The sequence below is a fragment of the Salvelinus fontinalis genome, chromosome 4 (genome assembly GCF_029448725.1).
Source record: "Salvelinus fontinalis isolate EN_2023a chromosome 4, ASM2944872v1, whole genome shotgun sequence".
NCBI classification, from domain to species: Eukaryota; Metazoa; Chordata; class Actinopteri; order Salmoniformes; family Salmonidae; genus Salvelinus; species Salvelinus fontinalis.
In genome coordinates, this window is record NC_074668.1 from 76,782,830 (window position 1) to 76,806,039 (window position 23,210).

At 45.3% G+C, this 23,210-nt stretch overlaps 1 protein-coding gene across 1 annotated transcript in view; it reads left to right on the top strand.

The window, feature by feature from the left end:
* Positions 1–2,490: 2,490 nt before the first annotated feature.
* Positions 2,491–23,210, top strand: part of LOC129854446 (carbohydrate sulfotransferase 8-like) — a 225,004-nt gene continuing 204,284 nt past the window's right edge. The window contains exons 1-2 of the mRNA XM_055921492.1: positions 2,491–2,618; positions 2,816–3,215. The gene's annotated coding sequence lies outside the window, so the exon portion shown is untranslated. The remainder of the gene's footprint in view (positions 2,619–2,815; positions 3,216–23,210) is intronic.

Here is a 23,210-nt window from a genome sequence, read left to right on the forward strand (position 1 = left end):
AACACGCGCTATAGCAGACAAGGACTCTCCACTGAGGTGTTGTGCAATGATCCTATGGACTTCGAGATAAGATATTGAGAGAAGCTTCTTGTCTGTTTGAAAATGTAGAACACAGATCAGATCTGCTCATAAATGTATTTCTCTAATCTGACTCATTGATTGTGAAAAAGGGCCATTATAGGTATTATCATTAGTGTGCTGATGTGCTGCTGATATCCCCAGTAAGCGATTCGTAGTCTCCTTTGTGATCACACACACACACACACACACACACACACACACACACACACACACACACACACACACACACACACACACACACACACACACACACACACACACACACACACACACACACACACACACACACACACACACACACACACTGAAATGTGCTTGTGGTACAGTGGACTAGATGGCATGGTTTAGAGTAGACTGTTAGTTTGGCCAAAACAATGGCTTTGGATCACATTTCTTGGGCATAATAAACTGTGGAATCTGCCAACAAAGCTGTGTGAGTTTGCTTGCTGTCTTGAACCAGCAGAGGGGGGTGTGCTGCTCTTGTAAGGATGAAGATCTCAGCTCTATTGACAATCTCTATGGTTTCTACCACACCCTGAGATTCAGCCTTGATATAGTTTTCCGTTAGACAACGTACTGGATACATGAACAATGAAATTATAAAGTGGTGTTTATTTTACTCATTCTCACTTCCTGGCTCAGTCAAGGAAAATAATTTTGATTGGATTTCATCTGATTCAATGACACACAATAGTCATACTAGATGTATTTAGCTATACTAGTTGACAGATATTGTGATACTTTGCTGTGAAAAAACAGAATATTTAAATGTTTCTCTAGTGTGCGGATTAATGATTAATCAGGTGCCTGTTTCTTTTGGCAGGCAACACTGCAAACCATACTGCCTGTGAAGGTCTTATTAATAAGGATGGTTTCCCCCTTTAGCTAGTGCCTACACTATCAGGATTGTTTACATTCTGGAAGCTGCACTAAAAACAGGTAGAAAACCTCCTTCTGCCAGCCGAGCTTCATGAAGTAGCCTGGAAATGAATTATGTAGATCCAGTGGCTTTTGATTTTCACCCTGCAAGGCTTTCCTTTCCATTTTTTGATTAAACCTTTTTTTCTCTGTCAGTGTGTTCCTTTGAGAGAATGAAGGTACAAATGTCTTTGGTTTGAGAACGGAGAGCATGCTCTGCATACAGTACTGTGCAAGTTCTACTAGCTCTCCTAGCTCATGGGCCATGCCATGTGCACTTTCTAAATAGAGGGTGAGCTGGACTGTCTATTGTGGATGGCCCAAGATAGGGAAAGGCAACTGGGGGGGGGGGGGGGGGGGGGGCAACAAAATTTAGCTTAGGGCACCCAAAGGGCTAGTGCCGGCTCTGACTGCATGTGTGGATATGGATGTGGGTACTCAGTTGTTCTACATGGGCTCCATGGTGGAGGTTACAGATGAAGGCCTCCACTTTGATCACACCCCACTGTCAGGACCATACATGGGGGCTCTTGAGTCTTGAATCCATCCCAAGCATGCTGCTGAATACAGAGTAAGTTATTGTATATGCATGAGTTAAGGTAAAGCAAGGTTACTGTACAGTATATACAGTCTATGCATTCCGTGTCATACAGCATTTGTAATATTTCTTTAAAAAGTATCCTCTTTCTCTCTCTCTCTCTCTCTCTCTCTCTCACACACACACACACACACACACACACACACACACACACACACACACACACACACACACACACACACACACACACACACACACACACACACACACACACACACACACACACACACACACACACACACACACACACACACACATACTACCTTGCAGATGAGATGAGCAGGCAGGAAGCCGTCCATTGATGCATAGGACATAATAAGAGATAATGTTATTGTCCTGAGTGTGCCCTTCTCACATCACATCATTCATGGAGGGCAATGTATCAATAAACGTCAGCTCATCTCTCCCCCTGATAGCTGAAACCATTTGTATTGTGCCTATCTGGGATGAGGGCTATGATGGACACCTAGAGACAACATAATCACATTTTCAGCAAAGCTGGCTGGGCTGATACACTTTTTGGTGTGGGGCCAAAGTCTCCATTCAGAACCATACAACTTCCCTTATGGCTTGTATTACCACTTTCTCTATTGAACTATATGTGAGTTACGCTACAGTAGAGTGCGGCATGTCTCTATCCATTCCAGACTGATTTCCCTTCTACAATTATGTAGATTGTCACATTTCCTTGGGAATGGAAAAATGTCTCAATTCAGGAAACATAGCATATAACTTGGGTTTTTCGCTCTAATTAAATATACATTGTAATTTAAAAAGCGATTACAGTGCGTAGTCCTAAACATACAGTGCAAGCACCATATTAAAACAATTGTTTTACTTCCTAACTATTCTGTCGCACCTGTCTCTGTCGCGTGGTACCCGGCATTATTTCACTTCGCACGAGACCTGCGGTTAAGAGCATGAGCGGACACCTGACAGTTATAGCGGCTTCGCGCTAGACAGATAAAATTGGATTCTATACAGTGATTCCCTGGCATTGGAGGCATCGACTCATGTTCAGGTAAACTGGAAACAACCGCTCCCAGTTAGTGAGTTTATTCTATAATAAGGGCTGGTTCGGTGACTGTATGCTACTGTAGTTACTTTCATATTTTGTCTCGCTTCAAATCCAAAAGATGAAAAAATATTTTGCATTGAAAATACAAGATGTAATGTTGTTTATTCGTCAGTTTTTCAACGACATTACTATTATTGCAGCGGTTGCCTGGAAGAAAGAAGAGGTACCTCTCCTTGGAGACTTCCCGGGATGCAAAACTCAAGCGTAAGACACAAGAATGGAGCGCAATACTGCTGCTGTCTGATTGGCGAAACGTCCATCGCTTCATCTTTTCACATTAGTTCTACTCGACGAAGCTCAAACCAGGTCTATTGCAACCAGGACTCGACCACGAGACATCTAACTTGTAGAGACAGTAGGCTAACATTTGTCTCGGGTTTGTTTAGTCGGAAAAGCCTATTATTTAAGAAATAGGCGGACGCCTTTTCCGTGGTGCTGAAGATAGGACTTGGCTGATCTACGAGTGAGGAGAATCAGTACACGAGCCCACACTTTCCGCCCTGTCTTGTCAGCTTTATGATATCAGGTGCTTTCGCTAAGGTAAATCTATTCCCATACGTATCTAGATACTATTTTTGTCATGTGAGTTACGTTATAAAACATAACTAGGCCAACTGTCTTCAATCGAATAGTAGGCTGGGTTGACATCTCACCTGTATTTAGCCAGTTAAGTTTTTGTGTTCTTGTACATGGATTTTTTTTGTCTATACAGAACCTCGTTACACATCATATTGATAGGCTACATTGATACATTGAGCCTAATTCGTTTTTATTGAACTATAACAGCTTCATTAGCATATATTTGCTTGATTTGTTTATTGTCTCACTGTCTTATACGGTTTCCACTAGATACCTTAGCCACAAAGTCAAAATTGGCAATATCGTAAAAATTCAAGAAAACCAAAATTTGCTTTTTGGTCTTAATTTAAGGTTAGGGTTAGGCATAAGGTTAGCAATATGGTTAAGGTTAGGGTTAGGTTTAAAGAATATACATTGTAGAAATAGGGGGGTTCAGGACTTTGTGGCTGTGTTAACTAGTGATGACCGTCTCCACAGGTGACAATATATATATATATATATATTGTTGATACAATTGTTTTTGTACAGTAAGCCTATGTCCTAGCCTACTTTTGTGCAAGAAACGTTTTCCTACACATTTCTGTGGTCTTACCTTTGCTCATAGGAATCAAACAGTGGATTGCAATAACCTATAGGTTTCATCAGCACATTTTAGAGGTGACATAATACCAATAGCCTAGTTACAGTGGATAGATGGGTTTGTTAAAGAAATGATCATGCTCTCTCCTCTGGTATCCATCATACAGCACCACATATTGATATTGTACCTTGCCATTATTGGCATTAGTCAAGCAGATAGTATTCTTCTGCTCCTCTTTGCCCCGGTTCTCCTCTCCCAAAGTTTGAACATAATGAATGCTGCCACTGTCTTTCCCTCATTTGGAGTCATGCCTAGTTGCTCCTTGCAGACTGCCATATCAAGCATGCATTATTCAATTTAAGTGGTCAGTGAATGAACTCAAATTGTGTTCATCCAAATTATACACTGAGTACATAGGGAAAGTATCCCATTATTCATACTGCGATTCACAAGTCTCATTTTAGAGCGGGCTAGGTAGACTGACTGCAAATATTTTCTGTGATGAATGACAGAGCATTCTTATTAGGTTTGAAATATTATTTTCACCTTGTTTTGTGAGATGGGAAATGGCATATATTACATTGATGTCTGTGTTTAACTCCACTTTCAAATGAACCATGATTCTGTTCAATTTCTCATTATTACCAGATGCACTGAGGCAGACAGAAATCTGAGAATAAATACACTCCCCACCGTTTTTAATGTAAGAAGGTACAATAACTAAAAACTGTAATTAAAAACAAACACGAGCAAATCTCCAACAGCACCTGCTGCATGCATGGAAAAGACAAGAATGTGAGTGACAGCAAGGTGTGGTTATGCGCCTGTGTTACAGGATCCAAGGGACAATAGAGTTGAGAGGATCAGCTTTTTATTGTGGATTTGTGTAGGTTAAAGTGCCTGTGTGGATAACAGACGTGGATGACGTATAGAAAGTTTTGTGTAGGCTTCATTTACTATTGCAGTTTGTATTTGACCTACAGTATATGTGGCTCAGAGATGCCCTATGGAGCTGGCCAAGAGGGTGTGTCGGATTATAAAGGTGATGGTCGCAAGGATCAGGTGTCAGTATTAACTGCAGTGCAAACTGCAAACCCTTAAATAGGCCTACATCACTTTATACTTTATGACAAAGAGTGAGTGAGTTCAGCATACCGGGTTCCATTTGTTCTCCCCTCCTTGCTTCCAAAAACATGTTACGTTTTGTGCCAAAAAAAGAAGGTCTTGGTAATTGATGACGAAGGTCAGTGATCCGTTTTTTGGCCAGTTCATGTTTTCCCCTACAAATCTACTGCTAGGTGCTCTGCTGAACAAAATAGAAAAATCTTGGTGAAAAGAACACACGAGATTGCTGTGTTTACTAGCTCTGAAAAAGTGACCGACTCTGTAAGCATGGGTATGACACGTTGTGGAAGATGTCATTTACAGATCAATGGAATAAATGATTATAATGATCTGTTAGGCTACTCCAGCTCTTACTGATCCCTGATAGACACAGTGTATTCAATGGCTTTTTGAGGACCTCAGCTTTCTGCCGTCACTGGGGTCCTCTTGGGCATCAAGATGTAGGCCTCTGTGAAGCCACTCTGTACATTTGCTGATTATAGAAACAGTATGTGCAATATTTGTGCAGTATTGTGCAACTTAGTTTTTTTGTAAGAGGAAATTAGTATGTCAATCATGTTAAAATGGCCCCCATCCCCTTTTCAATTGGTGCCAGAGAATGCAGGTGCTGTCCAACTAGAGAATAAGGCCCCCTTTGAGGTGGTGTTCATGTGACTGAATGTAATGGCTTCTGTCAGCGGCCAGGGTCATTGGACACAGCAGAGCTTTGACGCATACAAAATGTGTTTGAAGATGCTGTGCTCATACTGAGGCTGGCAGAGGCCCAGTGGAGCTGGGACATAGCACTCCAGATGGCTCTGCAGTGACCAACGGCTCCTCGGAACGGATGAAGAGTGCAGTCCAAGCCCAGCTGGAAGCTAGGGATGCGTTACTGCCGGTGTGAAAGTGAGTGTACTTGTGTGCAGGGCCGGCGTTATGGGCGGGCCCCCTACCATACCTCCTTGCCCATCCAAATAATATATTTAAATATTGATTTATTTGACCGAGACACACTGACAGAAAGATGCTTCAATCTCAGATATAGCATCTGAGTAAGCAAAACAGAGCCCCCCTGTCTCAATATGTCTAGACTATGTACAGTATCTGATCCTGTCTGGACCAAAAGAGTATGGAATGTCATACCATTTCTGTCCAGACAGCATCAGATATATGGGCTAAATATAGTAAGACAGAGGGGCGCTGTTTTGCTCACTCGGATGCTTTCGTCGGTCAGAGAGTTTCAGCAGAGAGCAAGAGGCGAAGCGAGAGGGCTGACATTCTCCAAAATCAGGCCTGAATAGGCCTAATGCATTTCTATAGGCATAATAAGCAGACCTAAGCTTGTTGCCTGCCTTCCCGCCTTTGGGACAATGACTCCCGTTGTTAGGTCAGAGAGATGAGCATCTCGTCATTATATATAGATCTCTGGTTTCACCCTCTTGCGAATTGGAAAGGGAAGTTGGCGGGTCCACAGTGCACTGTTAGGATGCTGGCTTCCCTTAAAGTAAATGGATGTTTTGCCAAAATGATATAATTAATTGTCTAAATAAAAACATTCTAAATACTTCCCCAGATAGCATGACTTAGCATAACTTAGCCACAGAGGATAATTAGCATCTTTAATAACATAGCTGTGTAGGTCATGCCTATTTGGGAAGGCCACAATTTAGGCAGCGCGTGTTGCAATAATGTCTACCTGATTGAGTTGCGGCTGTCAGTGAAAAGCATCTAAAATATGCGTGAAGATAATGTGTCTTGAGTATAATTTAATATGTTGCCAAAAGAAGAAGGGGAGGGGTGTGCAGCGAAGATATGTCATGTCTATCTTCAGAATGCACACACTCAGCTCTCCAGAATGCACTCAGATGTCTCTCATCAATTCTTGCGCATTCATTGTTTCATTCTGTGAACTGTTTGCCCTTTGACTGCTTATTTTTAAAATAAATTCCCCATTACATGTGTCACCAGTAGGCCTAGTAAATGTACCGTTAATCCCCCCGTCATTTGGTTACATTAATTTCTGTTAATGCATGTATTAATTACAGTCATTTACCATTCTCGTTCTCGGAATGGAAATGTTGTTTGCAGTGTTCACAACCTGCTACACTTATGATAAACAAGTTTTGGTTTATTTCATAACCATTACAAGTTTTGTCAATCTTTTCATTGTCTTTTGTTTGAAATGCTCCATGAGCAATGAGCATGAGTCTGGTTTCTCAGGAGTGCCTGAGCACGCATAGAAGTAGGCCTACCTAACCTGCTGCGTGTAAATATAAGAAAGTGCCCATTAGGCAATGTCTGATTGTCTTAACTCACCACTTCCACCAGTAATAAGCTGAGCTTCTCAGTGATTTTTTTCACCTCACACATCAAATTAAATCAAATGTTATTGGTCACATACACATGGTTAGCAGATGTTAATGCGAGTGTAGCGAAATGCTTGTTCTTCTAGTTCTGACAGTGTAGTAATATCTAACAAGTACTCTAACAATTTCACAACAACTACCTTATACACACAAGTGTAAAGGGACGAATAAGAATATGTACATATAAATATATGGATGAGCTATGGCCGTGCGGCATAGGCAAGATGCAATAGAATGCAGTACATGGTATAGAGTACAGTATATGCATATGAGATGAGTAATGTAGGGTATGTAAACATTGTATAAAGTGGCATTGTTTAAAGTGACTAGTGATACATTTATTACATCCAACTATTAATTATTAAAGTGGCTAGAAATTTGAGTCTGTATGTTGGCAGCAGTCACTCAATGTTAGTGATGGCTGTTTAACAGTCTGATGGCCTTGAGATAGAAGCTGTTTTTCAGTCTCTCGGTCCCAGCTTTGATAAACCTGTACTGACCTCGCCTTCTGGATGATAGCGGGGTGAACAGGCAGTGGCTCGGGTGGTTGTTGTCCTTGAGGATCTTTTTGGCCTTCCTGTGACATCGGGTGTTGAAGGTGTCCTGGAGGGTAGGTAGTTTGCCCCCGGTGATGCGTTGTGCAGACCGCACTACCCTCTGGAGAGCCTTACTGTTGTGGGTGGAGCAGTTGCCGTACCAGGCTGTAATACAGCCTGACAGGATGCTCTCGATTGTGCATCTGTAAAAGTTTGTGAGTGTTTACGGTGACAAACCAAATTTCTTCAGCCTCCTGAAGCCTCCTGCGCCTTCTTCACCACGCTGTCTGTGTGGGTGGACCATTTCAGTTTGTCCGTGATGTGTATGCCGAGGAACTTAAAACTGTCCACCTTCTCCACTACTGTCTCGTTGATGTGGATAGGGGGGTGCTCCCTCTGCTGTTTCCTGAAGTCCACGATCATCTCCTTTGTTTTGTTGACGTTGAGTGAGAGGTTATTTTCCTGACCACACTCCGAGGGCCCTCACCTCCTCCCTGTAGGCCGTCTTGTCGTTGTTGGTAATCAAGCCTACCACTGTAGTGTCGTCTGCAAACTTGATGATTGAATTGGAGGCATGCATGGCCACGCAGTCATGGGTGAACAGGGAGTACAGGAGAGGGTTGAGAACGCACCCTTGTGGGGCCCCAGTGTTGAGGATCAGTGGGGTGGAGATGTTGTTTCCTACCCTCACCACCTGGGGGCGGCCCGTCAGGAAGTTCAGGACCCAGTTGCACAGGGTGGGGTCGAGACCCAGGGTCTCGAGCTTGATGACGAGTTTGGAGGGTACTATGGTGTTAAATGCTGAGCTGTAGTCGATGAACAGCATTCTTACATAGGTATTCCTCTTGTCCAGATGGGTTAGGGCAGTGTGCAGTGTGATTGCGATTGCGTCATCTGTGGACCTATTGGGGTGGTAAGCTGGAGTGTTGGAAAAATATTTCCAACACTCCCGGCCTCGATAATCACCAAGCCTCGGAGTGAAAGAGCAAAATATCATGATCTGATGATCCCATATATCCAGTGGAAACGTAATAAAAAGCAGCTGTTTTTCTCGAGCTCACTGGTGCGGGGAAACTCTGAGGGCCCGGAATAGGCTAGTTAACACAATGTTGCAAGTTAGCTAGCAACAGCTTCTGGCCGGACCCAGTTGATGATTTGATACATTGTTGTACTTCACTTGCGATAGCTCAAGTCAAGACAGATAGAAATGAGGCAGAGTAGAGAGTTGAATGTGATTGAAAGAACCAGAATTTTCATCAGGAGATTTTCTGGTTTTATTTGTCAGCTTTAGGCTTATGTATTTTACTTAGTTGACAATGGAAGTTATAGGCCTACTGCTGCATTGGCCTATGGGCTATCTCTGAGTTCTATGCGCTAATTTCTCTAGCCGCCAATGGGCAACAGCGTATCAATGTGTCCATATGGCAAAGGCTGGTGCTCTCGCCTTAGTTACATTGTTACTCTTAGAATTTTAGAATCTTACTTCAGATCTTTATGATTAACCACGTGACAATGATTTTGAAACACTGAAACGTTATTCTTGAAATAAAACTGTTCCTCGAAAATGCGTATGTAAAAAGGATCCTAACTGTCACAAAGATGGATAGAAATGGTAGGATAAATTGTAAGCATCCCCAAACTTGAAACTCAAGAGCTGCCTATGGGCTTTACTATAACACCCATAAAAAATGGTGAACGCACAAGCGCGTGCACACATAGGAGGTCCTGTGAAAAAATGTGCCCATCTATGGATATCCAAGGCCCATCCACCCTGCTTGTGTGTGTTATAGAAAGAGAGAGAGAGAGTAAGAGAGAGAGTGTGCATGTGTGTGCATGTGTGTGTTTGTCAGAGCAATTACTCATCACACCTCATCACACATCCACCACGGAAAAAACATATGAATTTCACATGTGAACACGTGAAGTGTTCCACATTCTTTTTCTTCATGTGATCACGTGATCTTACGTGAAGTTAATGTGATAACATGTGACAAAATGTAAAGCAACATGTGATAACATGAAACTACACGTGTTAACATATGATCACATGTGAAGTGTTCCAAAAACATGTTTTCACATGATTTGTATGTGAAATCATGTATTTTTTCTGTAAGGGGTGACTCTATCAGAATGGACATTAGAGACAATTCACTTACTTTACCCTTTGGTTTCCAAGCTGAATCTGCAGTTTTTGTTACTATTGGATTTAGAATAATATACAGTAGATCCTTATAGATTATCAGTTACTACCATGGGGATGTATTGAACCCATGGTACTGTGTAGCTAGGTGACCCTGGACTGGGGGAGGGGGGTTTGGATCACTCTTGAGTCTGATTAAGGACAGTGATTCAGTGCGTAGGCAGTGGCTTGTGCGACATTACAAGATCTCTCTCTTTTTAAAGAAGAACCACCTGAGATCCCAAGGCGGAGCACGAGCGCATGACGACAAACACACACAGTGGCTTCAAAGAGCTAACCATCCTTCGCCATTTCCATTTGGCAGGCTGCTAGAGAGCAGAGCGGGAGAGAGAGAGAAAAGAAGCCTGCTCTTTTCAATCCGACACATCTGTTCCGTGAAGGAATAAGAGCATGATCTGCACTCTGATTACAATGAATTATTCCTCACCCGGCTATAAATATGTGCTCCCTTGAACACTGAGCTTCTTTCAATGCCAGGAATCTTCGCACTCCAGACAGCGCAGCATCACCAGGCAACACCCATGGCCTTGTCAACTGGTTTGGAGCTGGAAAAGCAGAGACACCAGTTGAGTTTATTGGCTAGATCCTGCAGTCGAATGACCAAAGCGCCCTCTAGTGGCCTCATGGGTGGAATGTTATTCATATTTTTCATCATTTCATAATTAATTAACATTATTATAGTTTTTAAGCCCGAAATCTGGTGTTTCTATGTCAAACGGTTTTGTTATATTTTAGTCTTCTGTGATGTATATAAAGTGTAATATTGGGATGCAAACTCAAAATTGAATACTTTTCAACTCACTATCTGACATGGTACATGTGTCTTCTTTTTTTAAGCCCATAACCATGTGTGTGTGGTGTATACTTCTGTTTCAAAGTAGATTTGTTTAAGACTACCAAGAAACCCTGATTTAGCTCACTGCAGTAACATTTTATTAAGGAAAGCTTGACTTGTGAATTAGACTACAGCTTGACAACCAAATAATCCAATGGGTTAATAATATTGCTGAGAAAATATAAATGGAATGCGCTTTTCTCCCTCCGCAAAATGTTTATTTACATTCTCCTGAAATCAACATGCCTACAATGCAATTTATACTACCATCATTAGAGGTGACTTATGGTTTGGTAGTTACATTTCAGGCTCTTAGTCATCAATGACTATTCATTTCTAGTCAAGCCTATAGGAATAGCTTCACATTTAGCTTTAGATCAGATATGTGTACCAAATGGCACCCTATTTGCTATATAGTGCGCTACTTTTTACCATAGCCCTGGTCAAAGGAAGTGCACTATAAAGGGAATAGAGTGCCATTTGATGGCAGCATGAGCCTTAAACAGGAAGTGGATGAATGTGATATTGGTCCATCACCTCTAATGGGAACAAAAGGTCACCCTTAATTATTCATTTGGGATGTCAAACAATCCTCAGCCGCTGTTATTTAGAGGAGGAGATCCATTGAATAATGCAGAGGGAGGATTCTCTTTCCTCCTCCAAAACCAGAGGCACCCACGCTCGTTGGTTTGGATGTTTTATAGTAGAGCCTTATCTTTATGCTAGAGCCCCCTGTCATTTTAGACCGACCCGACCTTCACTGTCACTTCTGGTGAAACTTGGGATGGCTTAGAAGGTGACATCTGACTCGTGTTGTTTTTCTACATATTCTAGTGCCTGTTTACAGAGTGCTCCATGCAGGGAGAGAACGATAATGCATTAAAACAGCTGAATCATTATGGTTGTCTTCCCACTCCCCCTATCTGTTGTGGTAGACTACCCTTGTCAATTGCTTTTAAGCAGCTTTCTTAAGATGCAGGGGGTGCAGCTCAAGAAGCAAAAGGAGATATTAATGCTATTAAAGTGCATTAAAGTGAAGAATGGTGTAATGTGAGTTGCTACCGTGGGAAGAATAGCTGGGAGGAAGCAGAGAGGATTCAGACGAGTGTGGGGGAGAGTCTGCAAATGTGCTCTTTGTTGGGCATGAGAGAGATAGAGAGAGAAGAGAAGCAGAGAGAGAGGAACAGGGAGAGAGGGGGGTGGATGTGGAGAGAGAGAGAGAGGCAGATAGAGAGCGAAAAAGAGAGAGGCACAGAGAAATGAGAAAGAGAACAAGAGAGGCAGAGGGAGATGCGAGAGAGAGAGAGAGAAAGAAAGAGAATGACAGAGAGAGAGAAACAAAGAGAGAATGACAGAGAGAGAGAGAGAGAGAGAGAGAGAGAGAGAGAGAGAGAGAGAGAGAGAGAGAAAAAAGAGAGACCACCTCCAGACTGTTCTCTGAACATGCAGAGATGCACATGTAGAGATACGTGACTCAGACTGCAGAATGAAGGAGGCAGTGGAAACACATTGATTTGGGAAATCAGAGATACCTACACTGAGTATACAAAACATTAAGAACAACTGCTCTTTCCATGACATAGACTGACCATGTCAATCCAGGTGAAACCTATGATCCCTTATTGATGTCACTTGTTAAATCCACTTCAATCAGTATAGATGAAGGAGAGGAGACAGGTTAAAGAAGGATTTTTAAGCCTTGAGACAATTGACACATGGATTGTGTATGTGTGCCATTCAGAGGGTGAATGGGCAAGACAAAATATTTAAATGCCTTTGAATGTGGTATGGTAGTAGGTGCCACGCGCAACTGTTTGTGTCAAGAACTGCAACGCTGCTGGGTTTTTCAACCTCAACAGTTTCCAGTGCGTATCAAGAAAGGTCCACCACCCAAAGGACACTCAGCTAACTTGACACAACTGTGGGAAGCATTGGAGTCAACATGGGTCATTATCCCTGTGGCACGCTTTCGACACCTTCTAGAGTCCATGCCCCGATGAATTGAGGCTGTTCTCAGTGCAAAAAGGGGTGATGAAACTCAATATTATGAAGGTGTTCCTAATGCTTGGTATACTCAGTGTATTTTAACCAGGCAATGCAGTTAAGATCAAATTCAATATGAAGGCAATCTAGTAATTGGAATAATAAAATGTTCATAGCAGTGAGTTTCCGGGACCCAGGAAATCTCTTTACTCCCTGTTGCCCTAATACAACACCAAATTATCAATACATCTCTAAAATTAATAATGTACTTCATGAGGGATGAGTTTTTATGGCTACATTACTGGATACTTCAGCTGAGTCTGTCAACCAAGAGAACACATCTTATTAATGTATTTCCTGCTAGAACCAGTACTTGACTTGGAATGAAATAGGTGCCGGTACTCATTTTGGTTGCCGGTAATGTTTATATTTATGTGCAAGAGCTCCACAATACTTTTGAGCTCATATTCTATAAGAGGAACAGGAGCTCAAGCAGTAGAACATTTGAGGTGAGCCCCTGCCCAGGTCAAGCACTGGCTAGAACTGAGGTAAGATTCAAGACCAACCCGACACAAACTGTGGATTGTTTGTGCTTGCCTGCAGAGTAATGCAGAGCTTTAAAACAATACTTTTTAAAGAAAGTACCGGAAATTGCTTTCTTGCCTTTGCACTAGGCTTTATCTAAAGAACCTTCCATAAGAACAGTACCTAAACTCTTAGAAAAAAAGGTGCTATCTTGAACCTAAAAGGGTTCTTTGGCTTTCTTCATAGGATAACCCTTTGAAGAACCCTTTTTGGTTCCAGGTAGAACCATTTTAGTTCCAAGTATAACCATTTTGGGTTCCATTTATAACCATTTCTACATAGGGTTCTACATGGAACCCCAAAGGGTTTAACCTGCAACCAAAAAGGGTTATCCTATGGGGACAGCTGAAGAACACTTTTGGAACCCTTTTTTCTAAGAGTGTATTGTACCTGTATAGGTTTCCTTTGTCTGTAGTTTTAGCTGCCAGGTAAGGTATTAGTTATCGAACTGACCAATTGAGAAATGAAAACATTATTTTGGTTCACTGCTGGGGACCCTCTGAGAGATCATTGTGGATTTTGTGCCAGCCAGTATTTCTCAGGAAGATAATGTCCTTATTCCCAGAGTTTGACGTTGGTGTACGGTACCTAGTGACAACCCTCGTTTGTCTTGGCCTTGAAATAAAGGTGAGAATGAACTGGGGAGCGGATTTGATCTGCGTGTCTCTGTATAGCTAGGGAGCCAGGGATGTGTATTGCTATATTGCTGCTTAGGGGGATGAACATCTTCCTCCAGGCAGACAAGGTCACCGTTCGGAGGCTGAGGGCCGAGGGAGGATAAAGGCAGCAGGCAGGGGCCAGGTGCTCTGTGAGTTAGTTTGTGGATGGATGGCACTGTGCCTAGAAAACAAAGCCAGGGAGCCAGAGCCCAGCTGCCCTCCACTCGGGACTCTCCCTCCACCCCTCCTCTGAGGGGCTCTGAAAGCATTGCTTAACTCCTGTGGAACCCAACGCCCAGGTACCAGGGTGTTGATCAATTAGGCAACTGTTTTTCAGCCCAAGGTAATTACATAAATGTATTCTGCACTAAAGCCTGTCAAGTTATTAGCTGGCAGCGTAGCGGTATTCAAGCCATTTCAGCCATTCTGTGATACAGACACAGACACCGGTACACTGTAGCCGGGGCAGCCTCAGTGGGGGAACTTTTTCTCTGAGAGAGCTATCAGCTGTGTTATAAAACAGAGTGAAAATATAGTAAATGTTACTTTAACGGCAAACATTAAAATGTAGTCACAGGTTATTCAGTTGAATTGTGACACAAAAGACCAGGTTCATGTAGAAGTGTAGGTGTGGCAGGTGGTTAACAGTTGTGGTTTTATTCAAATGCATTAACAATGCTGCTGCATAGATTTGCTTTCCACTTGAATACTACATTTGACATATTGTATTGTAAACGTGTCTGTCTCTGAAAGCTAGATTAACAGAACATCTTACTGCCCATACAAACCTCTTTCTACAGATGGTGGGAGGTTCACTGGAGACGACATCGTCCAAATATTATTCAGTATCGCTCCTTAGAAGCCAGAAAAATGACTCAACCACAGCTTTCATAGATAGAGATAGCAACCCGCTGGGCACACACTGGTTGAATCAACGTTGTTTCCACGTCATTTCAATGAAATTATGTTGAACCAACGTGGAATAGATGTTGAATTATCTGTGGCCAGTGGGAAGCCCTCTCTCTAATTAGTATTATTTTCATTCACTCACCCTCTCCTCTCACAAGTTACTAATGTTAGGTTTGTGTAATGTGACATTAATTTTTGTAGTGGATCTATTTGTATTACAGATGTAGATAACTGCTATAGCTTGACTGAACTGTTACGCTCTCTCTCTAGATATATAGCTGTCACGATCGTGTGGAGGATTGATGGACCAAAACGCAGCTTTAGGAAAATAAGCCATCTTCTTTTATTTTTTAAAGATGACGAAAAATAAACAAACACGACACACTTTAACAAACTATACAAAACAACAAACGATCGTGAAGCTAATAAACGTCGTGCACATACAACAGGCTACAAACGTTCTGACATAGACAATTACCCACAACCAATGAGAGCCTATGGCTACCCTAAATAAGGCTCCCAATCAGAGACAACCGAAATCAGCTGTCTCTAATTGGGAACTCATTCAGGTAACCATAGACTCTCCTAGACAACTAAACATACATAGACAACACTAGAAACATGTACTCCACACAAACCCATATACTATACCCAACAACCCCTTTACCATAAAAAACACCCAAAACCAACAAAACACAAACATTCCCCATGTCACACCCTGACCTAACTAAAATAATAAAGAAAACAAAGAATACTAAGGCCAGGGCGTGACATAACCCCCCCCTTAAGGTGCGAACTCCGGGCGCACCATTACACAGTCTAGGGGAGGGTCTGGGTGGGCTTCCATCCACGGTGGCGGCTCCGGCTCTGGTTGTGGTCCCCACGTCACCACAGTCCCTAACCACCTCCTAGGCTTCCTCCAAATGACCCCCCTCCACATTAACCCCATTGCATTAAGGGGCAGTTCCGGACTAAGGGGCAGCTCCGGACTAAGGGCCAGTACCAGGGTAAGGGGCAGTACCAGGGTCAGGGGCAGTACCAGGGTCAGGGGCAGTACCAGGGTCAGGGGCAGTACCAGGGTAAGGGGCAGCACCAGGGTAAGGGGCAGCACCAGGGTAAGGGGCAGCACCAGGGTAAGGAGCAGCACCAGGGTAAGGGGCAGCTCCGGACTGAGGAATGGCAGCTCCGGACTGAGGAATGGCAGCTCCGGACTGAGGGACTGCAGCTCCGGACTGAGGGACGGCCCATGGCTGGCTGACAGATCTGGCTGCTCATGGCTGGCTAGCGGATCTGGCTGCTCATGGCTGGCTGACGGATCTGGCTGCTCATGGCTGGCTGACGGATCTGGCTGCTCATGGCTGGCTGACGGATCTGGCTGCTCATGGCTGGCTGACGGATCTGGCTGCTCATGGCTGGCTGACGGATCTGGCTGCTCATGGCTAGCTGACGGATCTGGCTGCTCATGGCTAGCTGACGGATCTGGCTGCTCATGGCTAGCTGACGGATCTGGCTGCTCATGGCTAGCTGACGGATCTGGCTGCTCATGCCTAGCTGACGGATCTGGCTGCTCATGGCTAGCTGACGGATCTGGCTGCTCATGGCTAGCTGACGGATCTGGCTGCTCATGGCTGGCTGACTGATCTGGCTGCTCATGGCTGGCTGACTGATCTGGCAGATCCTGTCTGGTTGGCGGCTCTGGCAGATCCTGTCTGGTTGGCGGCTCTGGCAGATCCTGTCTGGTTGGCGGCTCTGGCAGATCCTGTCTGGTTGGCGGCTCTGGCAGATCCTGTCTGACGGACGGCTCTAGCGGCTCCTGTCTGGCTGGCGGCTCTAGCGGCTCCTGTCTGGCTGGCGGCTCAGTGGGCTCATGGCAGACGGGCGGCTTTGCAGGCTCATGGCAGACGGGCGGCTTTGCAGGCTCATTGCAGACGGATGGCTCAGATGGCGCTGGGGAGACGGATGGCTCAGATGGCGCTGGGGAGACGGATGGCTCAGATGGCGCTTGGCAGACGGGCAGTTCAGTCATCGCTGTGCAGACGGCAGACTCCTGCCGGCTGAGGCGCACTGTAGGCCTGGTGCGTGGTGCCGGGACTGGTGGCACCGGGCTGGGGACACGCATCTCAGGGCTAGTGCGGGGAGCAGCAACAGGACGCACAGGACTCTGGGGACACACAGGAGGCTTGATGCGTGGTTTAGACACTGGTGGTAAAGGGCTGGAGACACGCACCATATAGCTAGTGCGTGGAGGAGGCACTGGTGGTACTGGGTTGGGGCGGGGAGGTGGCGCCGGAAATACCGGACCGTGCAGGCGTACTGGCTCCCTTGAACGCCGAGCCTGCCCAACCTTACCTGGTTGTATGCTCCCCGTCGCCTGACCAGTGCGGGGAGGTGGAATAACCCGCACCGGCCTATGTAGACGAACCGGGGACACCATGCGTAAGGCTGGTGCCATGTACTCCGGCCCGAGGAGACGCACTGGTGACCAGAATAGTTGGGCCGGCTTCATGACATACGGCTCAACGCTCAGTCTAGCCCGGCCGATACGTGGAGCTGAAATGTACCGAACCGGGCTATGCACGCGTACAGGAGACACCGTGCGCTCTACTGCGTAACACGGTGTCTGCCCGTACTCTCGCTCTCCACGGTAAGTACAGGGAGTAGGCGCAGGTTTCCTACCTGACTTCGCCACACTCCCTTTAAGGCCCCCCCCCAAGAAATTTTTGGGTTGTACTCACGGGTTTCCAGCCTTGTCTCCGTGCTGCCTCCTCATATCGCCTCCTCTCGGCTTTAGCTGCCTCCAGCTCTTCACGAGGAAGGCGATATTCTCCCGGTTGAGCCCACGGCCCCTTACCATCCAGTATCTCCTCCCATGTCCATGAATCCTGTGTAGGTAGGTCCTGTTGCCGCTTTCCATGCCGCTTGGTCCTATAAGGGTGAGTAATTCTGTCACGATCGTGTGGTGGATTGACGGACCAATACGCAGCTTTAGGAAAATAAGCCATCTCCTTTTTATTTACGAAGACGGCACACGAAACAAAAACACTTAAACACTAAACAAAACAAGAAAACGATCGTGAAGCTAAAACAACGATGTGCACACACTGGCTACAAACGTATCACATAGACAATTACCCACAACCAATGAGAGCCTATGGCTACCCTAAATAAGGCTCCCAATCAGAGACAACCGAAATCAGCTGTCTCTAATTGGGAACTCATTCAGGTAACCATAGACTCTCCTAGACAACTAAACATACATAGACAACACTAGAAACATGTACTCCACACAAACCCATATACTATACCCAACAACCCCTTTACCATAAAAAACACCCAAAACCAACAAAACACAAACATTCCCCATGTCACACCCTGACCTAACTAAAATAATAAAGAAAACAAAGAATACTAAGGCCAGGGCGTGACAATAGCACCTTCTCTAGTGTTCAGGCTGTAGTATATATTCAGACCACACTTAATATTTATTTGTTTTATTTGTTTATTTGGATCCCCATTAGCTTTTGCAGAAGCATCAGCTACTCTTTCTGGGGTCCACAAAAACACAAAATATGACAAGTAATAAAACACTGATAAACTGATAGATAAGGACAGTCACACACATTTTAAATACAATGATATACAAATAATACAACTACAAAATAATGTGTGTCTGTGTGTGCGTGTGCGTGTGCGTGTGTGTGTGTGTGTGTGTCCTCACAGTCCACGCTGTTCCAGGAGATGTTATTTCATCTGTTATTTAAGGTCATTTTGCTGTTTGCTTGAGTAATTGGAGATGGAAGGGAGTTCTATGCGATCATGGTTCTGTATAATATTGTGCATTGCCGTTGATCCGTTTGGACTTGGGGACTGTGAACAGAAGCCTGGTGACATGTCTTGTTGGGTATGTATGGGTGTCTGGGCTGAATGTTATTTGATTATGCAGACAATCTAGAATTTTCATCACAGTAATATTTATCATGAAAACTGCTTCTCTTCTAGTTAATCTCTCGTCAACCCTCCACCAGGAAAGACTGGCATGAATGTTATTGATATTATTTCTGTATGTGTAGTTAAGAGCAAGGCATGCTAGATTTTTCTTTGCGGCACTTGACCATATTACCAGTCAGTAATCAAGATGGGACAAGACCAGAGCCTTAACAACTAGTACATTTGATTTTTGTGTAAAAAATTCTGATATATTTATAACAGACATACCCCTTCCCATTTTCACATTAACTTTGTCAATATGACTAGCCCATGATAATTGACCAGCCAATGTTATACCTAGGAGTTTAGGTTCCTCAAATTGCTCAATGGTCACACCATTTATGCACAACTCCAGTTGAGGTTTAGGTCTTACATAATGTTTTGAAACAAATACAATGCTTTAGTTTTAGATGTATTTAAGACCAGTTTATTATAAATCACCCATTCTGATACTGTAACTCCTTATTTGTAATTTCAGTAACCTTACTGGCTTTAGGTGCTGACATGTAGAGTGTGGAACCATCCGAATACATAGTCATTCTAGCTCTGTGTAAGACCAATGGCAAAATTTGGTTTAATCATTTGTAAAAATAGAGAAGAGTAATGGCCGAAGGGAGCTGCCCTGAGGGACACCGCACTGTACATATCAAATCAACGTTTATTTGTCACGTGTGCTGAATACAACAGGTGTAGTAGACCTTACAGTGAAATGCTTACTTACAGGCTCTAACCAATAGTGCAAAAAAGGTAATAGGTGAACAAAAGGTAGGTAAAGAAATAAAACAACAGTAAAAAGACAGGCTATATACAGTAGTGAGGCTATAAAAGTAGCGAGGCTACATACAGACACCGGTTAGTCAGGCTGATTGAGGTAGTATGTACATGTAGATATGGTTAAAGTGACTATGCATATAGGATGAACAGAGAGTAGCAGTAGCGTAAAAGAGGGGTTGGCGGGTGGTGGGTGGGATACAATGCAGATAGCCCGGTTAGCCAATGTGCGGGAGCACTGGTTGGTCGGCCCAATTGAGGTAGTATGTACATGAATGTATAGTTAAAGTGACTATGCATATATGATAAACAGAGAGTAAAAATAGGGGTTGGGGGGGGCACACAATGCAAATAGTCCGGGTAGCCATCTGCTTACCTGTTCAGGAGTCTTATGGCTTGGAGGTAAAAACTGTTGAGAAGCCTTTTTGTCCTAGACCTGGCACTCCGGTACCGCTTGCCTTGCGGTAGTAGAGCGAACAGTCTATGACTGGGGTGGCTGGGGTCTTTGACAATTGTTAGGGCCTTCCTCTGACACTGCCTGGTGTAGAGGTCCTGGATGGCAGGCAGCTTAGCCCCAGTGATGTACTGGACCGTACGCACTACCCTCTGTAGTGCCTCGTGGTCGGAGGCCGAGCAGTTGCCGTACCAGGCAGTGATGCAACCAGTCAGGATGCTGTAGAAGAAGTTAGAAGAAGTTTCCATTGAAGAACACTGTCTGAGTTGTATTGGATAAATAACTCTCCAACCATGTGATGGCAGGTGATGTAAAGCCATAGCAAGTGAGTTTCTTCAATAACAATATATGATCAATAACCAGTAATAAAAGGCTACGGTACATTTTTATGAGGTTATGAGGGTAGTTTCCCCATAAATGCATTACTTCCAAGCCTTAGGAAAGGCCTAAATACATGGGACTAATATGTTTTATTAAACAGATAATGATCATTAAATTATCAATATTTACTGCACGCCTGATTTGGAAAAACACACCTTGTGAATTCATTTTACAAAATTATCTAGCGTTTTTGTACTATTAAATGATTAAACAAGAACTTGAGGCAGTGAAGGGATCACTCCTCTAATTCAATCAGTGTTTCATTTACCAGATAGTTTAATTACTAACCGATCTCTGCCCTCTTTGGCCCTGCAGGAGGTATGATATGACTGATGAGTGCGCTTTCCCCTGCCCTTTCCCACACACTGGGAATGGGAAAAACATTTCCAAGAAGCAAAGTCTATTACCTTACATTGTTCATTTCCTACCAGTGTGGGTGTCTGAGTAATACTTTTAAAAATAATAATAATTAAAAAAATACAATGAAAAAATGATCCAGTCAGAACTTAAACATCTTAAACCAGGTAGAACATTTGTAAAATTCTAATGAACTTACATTTTTACATAGTTTAGTCTCTGAACAATTTTTCTTCAATCAAAGTATTTTCAATATCGAGCTACATTGAGCAGCACTATCGAGCAGCACTATTTTGGTTGATTTTGTGGAGTAATATTTGTAAAGGCAGTCATTGTTGTTCTCCCCCTTAGACGAGGAGGAGCATGGATAGGACCAAGATGCGGATTGAGGGAAATAAGCCATCTTTTAATGAAAAACAGCAAACAAGACACTACAAACTACAAAACAACAAACGTGACTAACCTTCAACTGTCCTGTAAGGACACAGGAACAAACACCCACAAAACACCAGTGAAACCCTGGCTGCCTTTGTATGACTCTCAATTAGAGACAAACAATACACACCTGTCTCTAATTGAGAATCATACCAGGCCGAACACAAAACCCCACATAGAAATACAAACATAGACAAACCCACCCAACTCACGCCCTGACCAACTAAAATGAATACAAAACAAAGGAAAACAGGTCAGGAACGTGACAGAACCCCCCCCCTTAAGGTGCGAACTCCGGGCGCACCAGCACAAAGTCTAGGGGAGGGTCTGGGTGGGCGTCTGTCCACGGTGGCGGCTCTGGCGGTGGACGAGGTCCCCACCCCACCATAATCAATCCCCGCTTCTTTATCCCCCTCCCAATGACCACCCTCCCACTAACCCCACCTAAATGAAGGGGCAGCACCGGGATAAGGGGCAGCACCGGGATAAGGGGCAGCACCGGGATAAGGGGCAGCACCGGAATAAGGGGCAGCACCGGGACAAGGGGCAACACCGGGATAAGGGGCGGCAGGTCCTGGCTGAGGGACTCCGGCAGGTCCTGGCTGAGGGACTCCGGCAGGTCCTGGCTGAGGGACTCCGGCAGGTCCTGGCTGAGGGACTCCGGCAGGTCCTGGCTGAGGGACTCCGGCAGGTCCTGGCTGAGGGACTCCGGCAGGTCCTGGCTGAGGGACTCCGGCAGGTCCTGGCTGAGGGACTCCGGCAGGTCCGGGCTGAGTGGCAGCTCCGGACTGTAGGGCAGCTCCGGACTGTAGGGCAGCTCCGGACTGCAGGGCAGCTCCGGACTGCAGGGCAGCTCCGGACTGTAGGGCAGCTCCGGACTGTAGGGCAGCTCCGGACTGTAGGGCAGCTCCGGACTGTCGGACGTCTCTGGCAGCTCCTGACTGGCGGGCGTCTCTGGCAGCTCCTGACTGGCGGGCGTCTCTGGCAGCTCCTGACTGGCGGGCGTCTCTGGCTGCTCCTGACTGGCGGGCGTCTCTGGCGGCTCCTGACTGGCGGGCGTCTCTGGCGGCTCCTGACTGGCGGGCGTCTCTGGCGGCTCCTGACTGGCGGGCGTCTCTGGCGGCTCCTGACTGGCGGGCGTCTCTGGCGGCTCCTGACTGGCGGGCGTCTCTGGCGGCTCCTGACTGGCGGGCGTCTCCGGCGGCTCCTGACTGGCGGGCGTCTCTGGCGGCTCCTGACTGACGGACGGCTCTGGCGGCTCCTGACTGACGGACGGCTCTAGCGGCTCCTGACTGACGGACGGCTCTACTGGCTCGGGACAGATGGGCGGCTCTAATGGCTCGTGGCAGACGGATGACTCAGATGGCGCTGGGCAGACAGATGGCTCAGACGGCGCTGGGCAGACAGATGGCTCAGACGGCGCTGGGCAGACAGATGGCTCAGACGGCGCTGGGCAGACAGATGGCTCAGACGGCGCTGGGCAGACAGATGGCTCAGACGGCGCTGGGCAGACAGATGGCTCAGACGGCGCTGGGCAGACAGATGGCTCAGACGGCGCTGGGCAGACAGATGGCTCAGACGGCGCTGGGCAGACAGATGGCTCAGACGGCGCTGGGCAGACAGATGGCTCAGACGGCGCTGGGCAGACAGATGGCTCAGACGGCGCTGGGCAGACAGATGGCTCAGACGGCGCTGGGCAGACGGCAGACTCTGGCCGGCTGAGACGCACTATAGGCCTGGTGCGTGGTACCGGAACTGGAGGTACCGGGCTGAGGGCACGCACCTCAGGGCGAGTGCGGGGAACAGGAACAGGG